The following is a 9977-nucleotide window of genomic DNA, read 5'->3' as shown; positions in this document are numbered from 1 at the left end:
GCTGGCGAAGACTCTTAAGAGTTCCTTGGACTGCCAGAAGATCAAATCAGTCGATATTGTCGACCATAAACCCTGACTGCTCATTGGAGGGTCAAATTCTAAAGTTAAAGCTCAGCTACTTTGGTCATCTGATGAGAAGAGAGGAGTCGCTGGAGAAAGATTTGATGTTGGGAAAGGTTGAGGGTCGCCGGAGAAGGGGTAGGCAGCGAACGCGATGGTTAGATGGCATTCTCGAGGCATTGCAGATGAAGCTATGTGATGTTAAGAAGATAGTGAGAGACCGGAAAGCGTGGCGTGACATGGTCCATAGGGTCACGAAGAGTCGGACACGACTGAACGCTTGAACTGAACTGAGGCACTTGATGGTAGCTGGCACTTGATAAGACCGGGAACGGATTCTTCGGTGGTTTTTGCGAATTAACGACACCATGCCATAACAGAAAGTTGGTAGTAGCTGCCAACTTCAGATTCCGGCCCTTTATACGTAGGTTACGAGCAGGCACGTGCGTATGGCCTGTTTAAAACGATACTTCTTATGTTGGGTTGCCTTGCACAAACACCATGCGGGAAGAGACTGGTCACGTCACAAATCACAAATACTGCCGCAGTATTTGTATTCAATTAAAGTTTAAACGAACGAATAATATCCACATTTGGCCCTCTACAAAGCATTCGTTAAAAGTGCAGATACTTTTAGAATTCCGTGAAAAGATTACTAATTTAAAAATTGCCCACCATCTCGCTGCGCAGAACGCATAAAGTGTTTTAGGGAAGGTTTGAACTAATCTTTACAAATAGTGGATTCAAAATGTAAAAAGAAATATTTGCAGGAACAAGCTCTCTTATAGGGCGGATACTAAATACTGCAATGTTAGTATAATTTCCCAAATATTTAACTCAATCTAACATGTTTTGCAGTTGGGTGGTTACTCCCAATAAAGAGTTTGAAGCCATAAACAGGGCGATGGCACATCTATTATAGAAACGAAGGAACACTTATTTTTTTAAAGCTCTGCAATGAGAGGAAATACGGCCAATTTTTCCTGAGCTAAGCCAAAGCTGAACTCAAGTGATGCGCAGGAAGGTCAGTACAGAAGCGGCGTCCATTGGTTGCGTGAGCAGTGGTCAATTTGAGCTGCAAGCTGCATTGCGCCTTCATGCATGCCATTCTTTAGCATCGCACCTTGGGAGAAGAAAAAGCCAGTCATTGCCAACTGCGAAGCCGTCATATTTATCAATGACGGAGTGAAATAAAGTGAATAACACGTCACAGCATAGTAGGCAGGTCGGATATGGCCCCGCTGCCACCACACATCATCGCCGGACGTCGCTTGTGTATCAAGATTCCTGCGCGTCTCTTACGCTCAGTTTGGGTTTCCCGCGGAAAAAGCGTCAGACTTCGTCTCACAGCCAGGCTTTAGAAAATGAGTTTTTATTCGTTCAAAAACCGATATGGCATCATATTATTCACGGCTTCAATCTCCCCGTTAGAACTAATCACCCAAATGTGTAAAAATTAATTTTTGGGTTTCAGTTGTTTACCGAAATAATGATAGGAGCCTTGCAGCATATTGTGTCGGCCGCGGTAGAAAATTTATTCCCCAATTTTGTTTTTCTTTTTAAAGCACTGTTTATAAAAAATGGTTAAAGTCATTCGTAAATCAATCTATATGATAATACACGGTGGCACATTTTTAGTCCTGAAGCCATTCGGGGTAACCTGGAAGGCATAGCGGTTTAGCAAGGTCGTGAAGTATCGTATTCATAGATGCTAACACACAGTGGGTTTGTTATACGTGGATTACCTATCATTGGCTAATTAACTAGCATAGAATTTATTTCAATGAGTACCTCTAGCTCTCCTTCTCTGTACATAGCTGATCATAGAAACCTGGTTTGAACACTGCATGCATACCAAATTACCGATCATCACTATAATGACCTACTGAGCACTACAAGTGGTGGAATTGGAAAATTTATTGAAATGCTCGTTACCCTAAATTTTTAGCAGATAAAAACTATTGTATAATACTACACACCGAAAATTGTGTTATTTAATATATAGCAGCCTGACAGTCAAATACACGTCACAGCGCCTGTGCGAATGGTAAATGCGCAACATTTCCACATAGCAATAACTGTAAGCAGCGCACCAGTGCAAAAGATGCTTCTGGGGGCTCTGACCCAGAGTGCTTTGTAATTGGCCAACATTTCGTAGATCCGCGAATGATTAATATGTGTCGCTATCACTGCCACGCCTCGCAAATTTTGCCAGTGAACGCAAAATGGGCGTCGAATAATAAACGATATACCAAAACTGCGTGCGCCTCCGCGGGTGTCTCCAGTTTCTCCCCGCCAGCCCTTCTCAACTTATTGGTCGATTCCGAGGCAACGTCCGGTGGCCCGCTCAGATGTAACGAGCCTTTCGCTACATCGGCCGCTCTACGCGAACTACGCATATGCGATATGCATATTATTGCATAGATGCACGTAGACATGAATTACGTGAAGGAGACAAATAAATTTTGGGGAAGAAGCGCTTGTTCTGAGCTGCACGCCAAATTGCTTTCTCATTAAAATAGGGATGACATGCGTTTTATCAAAAACATTTCAAGGGGTGCACTTAAGTCTCCTTAAGTGCGATAATGCGAAAACACACAGGGAGGTCTTGCGTTGGCTTTGGTTGTCTTGTTATGTGAATTCTAGATTGCATTGTTGGCTGATTAGGGCTATGACTAATATCACAAGTCATTGTACATTGACATTAGGCGTTATAACCAATTAATCATGACTCGATTTGGTATTGGCTGATCTGGAGTCTGGCTTGAATTCCTAGCATGTCTTGGATTCGGGATATGACTAATGTTTCAAGCCATTATGTATTGTCATGAAGCAGTATATATATATATAGCCAATTAATGACATGATTCGGTATTGGATTCATGGCTATGACTTGTATTCGGGCTATGATTGACGTAACTAGCCATTATGCAATCCCAGTAGGGCATTATACAAACTTATCATGACTGAATTCAGTATTTTGCCTTTTACAACTTTTTATGCGGATTGTGGTAACGCTCAGGGTGGCGTCATACAAACCATTTTGTTTCCCGTTTGCCATACGTCTGTTAGTCAAGTTGGAGGCTAGTTCGCTACAGAAATTCGAACCGACGACATATTTACAGTTTTTTTTTTTTCAAATATTTGGAGCCAAGGGGTCTGCTTATAAGCTGTTAAATGGCGCTTCTTTAACATTCACGGATGTCCTTCCCGTTGCAGAGGGTTAGACAAAAAACATTTTTCGTTGAAAACATTTGGAACACTGGAGATTCAATACGATTCACATGGTGGGGCTCAGAAGCGAACTACCTGGGCTGTAAACGAAATACTGTACCTTCAATTGCATATGCCATTCATTGTAAGTGGAGGTGCCCACCCAGAAGTGATACAGACAATTTCGCATTTTTTCCACGTTAACCAAAGTATCTAAAGACGTTTCAGAATTTGCCAAACTGTGTGCTAGTCCCTCAATACTGAACAAATGCTGTGTTAAGGGCGCTTTCATGTCTATTCTTAATACGAAGCTGGAGCGATTTTTTTTTATATTTTCGTACCCTGAAAAAACTTCACCACTTGGAGAAATCTCCCCTTCTATTTACGTTCTTAAATATTCGCCGCGCTTTCGCCTTCTACAAACGGTAATAGGCTCCAGCAAACATCTAAACAAAAAAACATAAGGGGAAGCGTAGAGAAGTGAATATATGAAAACGTGGCTTCGCCATAAACCGTGGTTTATGATTCCCAGTTGCCAGGGGCGCCATGTTGGCCCTTGAGGTTTATGGTCCCCTTCTGACAGCTCAGCTCGTTTTCGCCGTTTCTGTGAACGGCGTGAGGAAAGCGTAAAAAAAGTCAGTTTTTCAAAGAGATTTTCGTTCGACTTTATTGTTTTCAATTGTTTTTCTTTTTGCACTCGGCGTCCTACAGCATTCATAAAAATAACTCCGAAACCTCACCGTTGTCCGATAGATGCGATCGTAACGATGCAAGTTTTATTATCTGACGTGAGAAATCTACACTATGAGGATAGAAATCAACATTCAACATTTTTTTATCCGGTGATGTTTTGTGTTGGTTTTAGCGATGATCGAAGGCACTACCACGAGTAGTAGTAGTAGTAAGATTTCGCGCCACCGAGAGCTAGTTATTTTTTCTAACAGTTAGTTGTTTCCTTCTCTTGGATGCGATGAAACGCGAGATTGTTGCTCAGAATTTTGTACCTTTCCATCCATCACTGAGAGTTTGGCTCGATTACAAGTTACTAACCCTGTGCGATTATATTCTTTGCACAAACTTAATGTTGATGAAAGGCGTACAGTACGCGGGAAACTAAAACCGAGAATGAGCGACCCAATAATATGTGTGGATAATGGGGTTTAACAGACCAAAACGAATGTCCTGGATAGAAACACCTCACTATGTTTTAGCAGCCGATGTCTGTACAATTCAAAACGTTGATTCCTTTTGCATGTCGAATCTGCATGACCCTATCGGAGTTATGAAGCTTATTTATCTCACACACATTACAGTGAGAATAGGGGACACTGCGCAAAGCGCTTCACAATGCAGTTTGATTTAGAACTCAGTGCTGCAAGTGTACTTCGAGAGCAGTGGGTTCGCGAACATCAGGCTTAAGATAAACGTAATATTCCCATAAAAACAAAGAAAGAAGAAGGACCCCAAAGTGATGTCTTACCGGCATGAGCAGAAGTTGGGTAAGGTTAAAGAGTTATTGATCTTCCTATAAAGCTTCCATTTTTACTCAGGTGGTTCTTCAGCATATGGCACATTTTTGCATAACCAGCGTTTGTTACATAAATTTAATTAGAAAATACAAGAAACACTTTAACCAATTAATACGAGCGAGAGCACTGTTTGACATGGTGTGGCATAGTTTTGCTTGGCTCTTTAGTATTGAGAGACTGACTGGCAGATGGTTTGGCAAAGTTGTGGTAGTGTATAAAATATTTAGTTCCGGATATCGTTTAAGGTTTAGGGGCTGATTGATTAGGTCCACAATCCGTGACTCTGGTGGCTGAAGCTGCTGCCCGAACTCTCGCAACTAAGGATCTTCGTGCCACAAGATCGGAGCTAGACAGAGCCACCTCACAATCCACCCGCATTGGGTTGGATTGGCTTCCTTGTCAAACTCAAAAAATATAATAAATGACCGCATTTTTGACGCAAAATGAGCATTCAGCTGAACATAAATCTGGGCTAATCGCGTGAAGTCTAGCTGGGCTATTGTATAAGAGTCTGTAAACGCCTGATGCGACTCTTTTCCGATTTATCCAGTGCGCTAGCGGTTCCTGCAAATGTTTGTTTCGCTAAGCGGACGTGTTGTTATTGTTGCGACTGTAGGAAGGAAGAAACAAAAATGCGAGCTCCAGAGACTGGTTCTAGCTGAGCTACCACCGCTGCGTCATGTGGATAGAGGATTATTTATAGATGAGACAAAAAGATAAAAAAAACCTGAAAGAGAAGGACACGCATCGCAGCCGCTACCGTCCATCACAGAAGCGGCGAGTGCAATGACGGCATGCGCAACAGGTACACATATACCGGTGGAAAGGAGCCTTCGCCGCAAAGGGCGAAGGCCCTTAGTGGAGTATCTCGCGGTATGTACACAGGTGTTGGGGTGGTCATGTGAGAGGAGGATGAGGGATACGGGGGAAGGGAAAGCGCTCGGGCTGCGGACTGCGCACACTCGTTTCGTTTCCTTCTACCTCTTGATGACCAGGTATACCCATATTTTCTTAGGCTTAATGTCCGGCTGGAGTTAAAATTTTGGGGGCCAAATGAGGTACCCTGCCTCGGATATAGGGGCCATAGACGGTTTAGAGTCGGTAACGATGTATGTAAGTACATTCGGGCTGTGTAGCCGCTAATGGTAAGTCTTTGGTAAAATGTAAATTGGTTCATAGGAAAAGAATTGCTCTTTATCTGTCACACACTGTGAACATCACAACTGCGCCGTGATGGAAGAGAGGAACCTGAAAGTGAAAGGAGAGAGCGAAAAAAAGGTTTCGAAGAGGAGAGCTACAGAGTAAATCGACCACTTGGGTGTCTAGGGATCTCTCTTTCACTCGCATCCCACAGCACACGGATGCCTATCCATTTAGCCTGCATCAAAACGCAGCTGCGAATTTATGATAATAATAATAATAATAATAATATTAACAATAATAATAATAATAATAATAATAATAATAATAATAATAATAATAATAATAATAATAATAATAATAATAATAATAATAATAATAATAATAATAATAATAATAATAATAATAATAATAATAATAATAATAATTGGTTCACAGGAAAGGAAAGGCGCAGTATCTGTCACAAGTTCTCTGGATACTTGAACAGCGCACTGAAGAAAGGGTAGGAAAGTGGGAGCGAAAGCGGAAAGAGAGAAAGGGTGCCGTAGTGGAGGGCGCCGGAGTAATTTCGACCACCTGGGGATTTTTAAAGTGCATTGACATGACTGAAATGGATGAGTTGAATACGCTGATCATTTTTCTTCTGGCCTGCTTGACTGCTTGACGAGCGACTTTCTGCCATGCGGAAAATTGCTCAACTAGCTGCCCTGAAGAGCAGTCCGTCAAACCGACTATGTTACCTCAGAAGAATGGCCGCAAATAATTGGGGCAGAAGAGTTTTTTATTCAACCTAATTGTGCACAACATCTCTAAGAGAAGTTTAAATATCCAAGAAGTTATATATATAGGGTGGCGCTGGTAAACACTCTCAAGGTTCGTATACAGACAACATAAATACCCAAGAAAGTAGCAGGGGGGACAGCGGCCGATGTAGCTCAGTTGGAAGAGCACCGGACGCAATATTCGGAGGTCGTGGGTTCGGTTCCCGCCATCGGCACGTTGTTTTTTCTTCTACTTTGTGTTTATTCATCTTTCCCTAATCAGATCACATTACTAATTTCTGTGATTATCCAAGTAAACATTAAAAAAAACGCATAAAAGTACCATCCCCAACGCTTTCCTTGGCCTCGCCGACTGTTGGCTTTTTTCCTTCATGTATTATAACGAGCACCCTCATTTCCCCTTCATTGATCTGTATATGTGTGTGTGTGTGTGTGTGTGTTTGTGTGTGTGTGTGTGTGTGTGTGTGTGTGTGTGTGTGTGTGTGTATGTGTGTGTGTGTGTGTGTGTGTGTGTGTGAAATAAATCACCAAGAGCTTAAAAACATAACGGTGGATTTATATCGACCTTTCGACCGGGGTCCGGTCTTTTTTAGGAATGAAGTACAGGAGGTTACACGCATCTTCTTAAACCCGTGTGTGTGTGTGTGTGTGTGTGTGTGTGTGTGTGTGTGTGTGTGTGTGTGTGTGTGTGTGTGTGTGTGTGTGTGTGTGTGTGTGTGTGTGTGTGTGTGTGTGTGTGTGTGTGTGTGTGTGTGTGTGTGTGTGTGTGTGTGTGTGTGTGTGTGTGTGTGTGTGTGTGGAGCTAAATACATTTTTTTACTTTTGCATTTGCAATTAACCGCAATGTTTCGGTCATTATATTTTGTTAGTCATACTTTTGCTCTAGCAATCGTGCGTGACTGGGCGCTGATCTATATTGTTACGGACGACAAGGAAGAAGAAGCGGGCAGTGGCGCGGGCAGGAGCGCTCGCGCTAGGCCCGCGAACATGCATTAAACGTCATCTACCATCGCCATCGGTCATGTTCTGTCTCCTGTCTTCATCGGCTTGCCGTATCGTAACATTTGGTGGAGGTGCGGGGTGCTTCATCATCACCCCCTCATCTTGGCCCGGAGCTTCGGCGCCCTGCGACTTCTTGCGCCGTCGGCGAAAGGTCAGGAGGTATGGCATGGCTGTTCCCCAGCCTGCCGCACCCAGCAAGACCTTGCCGTTCCTCCGCCCCGTCCCCACCGCCCCGACCACAAGACACGACGATGGAGAGCCTGACCTGAAACGCCACACATGACCACAAGACACAAGGCGAGACCCGAACCACCATATGTGACCCAACTGACCTGATGTGCTGACCAACAACCCCACGACCCAAGACACCGCTACACATCCTCCCCTGCCTATGCCATGCCGTGCGTGCCTTGGCCTTCGCCATCGAGTCGTGGGAACATGTGGCCCGAGAGTATCCTGGACCAAGGTTCATCGGGAATCATCGTACAGGCAAGCCGTTCTATTCTTCCTTCTTCCTCTTCTTCTTCAAGCAACCAGACACGCCCATCAACATGCCATCAAGTCATCAACATCGCTAAACTTCCGCGTCCACGATAAGGACGATCGCTCGGTGGCCCCGGGTCATGTTACGGACGACAAGGAAGAAGAAGCGGGCAGTGGCGCGGGCAGGAGCGCTCGCGCTAGGCCCGCGAACATGCATTAAACGTCATCTACCATCGCCATCGGTCATGTTCTGTCTCCTGTCTTCATCGGCTTGCCGTATCGTAACAATATCTTCGAATTTATGCAAAAAACGTTTCCCTATACTGGCTGCTTTGAAAGAAAAAAAAATTAGGGGTCTCTTAGATGTCTCTTAAGAGTAGAATGGCGAAAGCCTACCCATCCTCTCCTATCATTTGCCCCTCATGGTTTGGCTGTTATCAGCATTTGCCGCAGTGCTACATATAGCTATAATTAGTTGACAGGAATTGAAAAGGTGCAGTTTGTAACTCGCGGAATCTTGCTGAAACATCTCGTCGGCGCGAGATTTTCACCAAAAGCAGAATTTCGCCTTAAAATACGTGTATGCTTGCGTCGGCTGTTAGTTATGCGGATGAAATGTTGTCATTTCGAATTCGCTTTATAGACACACCTAAAGTCTTCTCAACAAAAATGAGACCACCAGTCGCCGACTTGCTGTTTGGAACGCTCCTGTAATGAATCAATGTACGTTATTATGCCTTCTTGAAAGGCACAAGAGCTTAACTTCGTTCGCTATGTTCCTCAAACAAAAGGAACAACGACAGATACACAAACAAAAAGTAACATTTGACAAATCGTTCTGGGCTTTCTTCAAACAGCTGTCGCAGTGATTTACGGAGAAACTCTCACGCCATAAAAAAAGGTCGCGACGCACAAGTGAAAAATGGGATAATAAAACGGCCGTCTTCCTCCACCGAATAGGACACACTCACGATGTGATTTTTTGCACTATTTTTATACTCGGAGGACTGTTTCTTTCTGACCAAGACCGAGAGCTCGGAAAAACTTTCCTGCAACGACACAACTACATGCTATTGTGCCTCTCTGCTTGAGCTGTCAACCGCATGCACACCACTGTATCTTTTAGAGATGTTTGCTACGAGGAGCCTCTATTTATGCGGCGCTCGCAGTGGCTTTACCATAATGGTGGCAGGACATTGTTTCGCACACAGAAAAGCGAAATGCAGTATTTTTTCTTTACTTTTGTTTGCAGTTTCTGCAGACATGTTTGTATGTGGGCCTTCAGTTCAGTTTGTCAAAACTGTTAAAAGGCTCAGTTTGCGAAAACTGCACATAGAAACAAAGCCAGTGAATAAATAACTTTACAACTCCCCCTCACTGAATATTAAAGCAAACAGATTTGGAATGGTAAGAGAAATAGCTATTGTGCTGCTTTTTTTCTAGCCTCTCCGCAATGTGCTTTTTTCTTACTGTCCTATCTGGTTTGAGAACGTTTGCATCTTTTTATCGCTGCCTTATAACGGTTATTGTATAGCTTCTCTGACCCTGCAGACGTAGGCCAGTCTGAGCTAAAGTCTCTTGTATAAAAGCGGCTGTTCAGTCTACTTATTTAGAAGAGTCTCTTTTGTGATTGCGTAGGTTTCTTCACACGCACACTCGCTTCGGGCCGTTTGTTCGCTCGTATCTATCCTTATACTTTATAGGCTGCGTCATCAAGTGTACTTATTGCTGCTGTTTTCTTGATGCTTCAGTTAGCGTTTCTTTCAGC

The 9977-nt window shown here is 43.5% G+C and overlaps 1 non-coding gene across 1 annotated transcript; it reads left to right on the top strand.

Moving 5' to 3' along the window:
- The first annotated feature begins 6866 nt into the window (after window positions 1–6866).
- TRNAL-CAA (transfer RNA leucine (anticodon CAA)) lies at window positions 6867–6939 on the top strand. The gene has a single exon. It is a non-coding gene; the product is annotated as a tRNA-Leu (tRNA).
- Window positions 6940–9977: the final 3038 nt, after the last annotated feature.

The sequence above is a fragment of the Amblyomma maculatum genome, chromosome 9 (genome assembly GCF_055883805.1).
Source record: "Amblyomma maculatum isolate TAMU_Amacu chromosome 9, ASM5588380v1, whole genome shotgun sequence".
Lineage (NCBI taxonomy): Eukaryota > Metazoa > Arthropoda > Arachnida > Ixodida > Ixodidae > Amblyomma > Amblyomma maculatum.
Note: the sequence above shows the minus strand (reverse complement) of the source record. Positions and strands in the feature narration are given on the sequence as shown.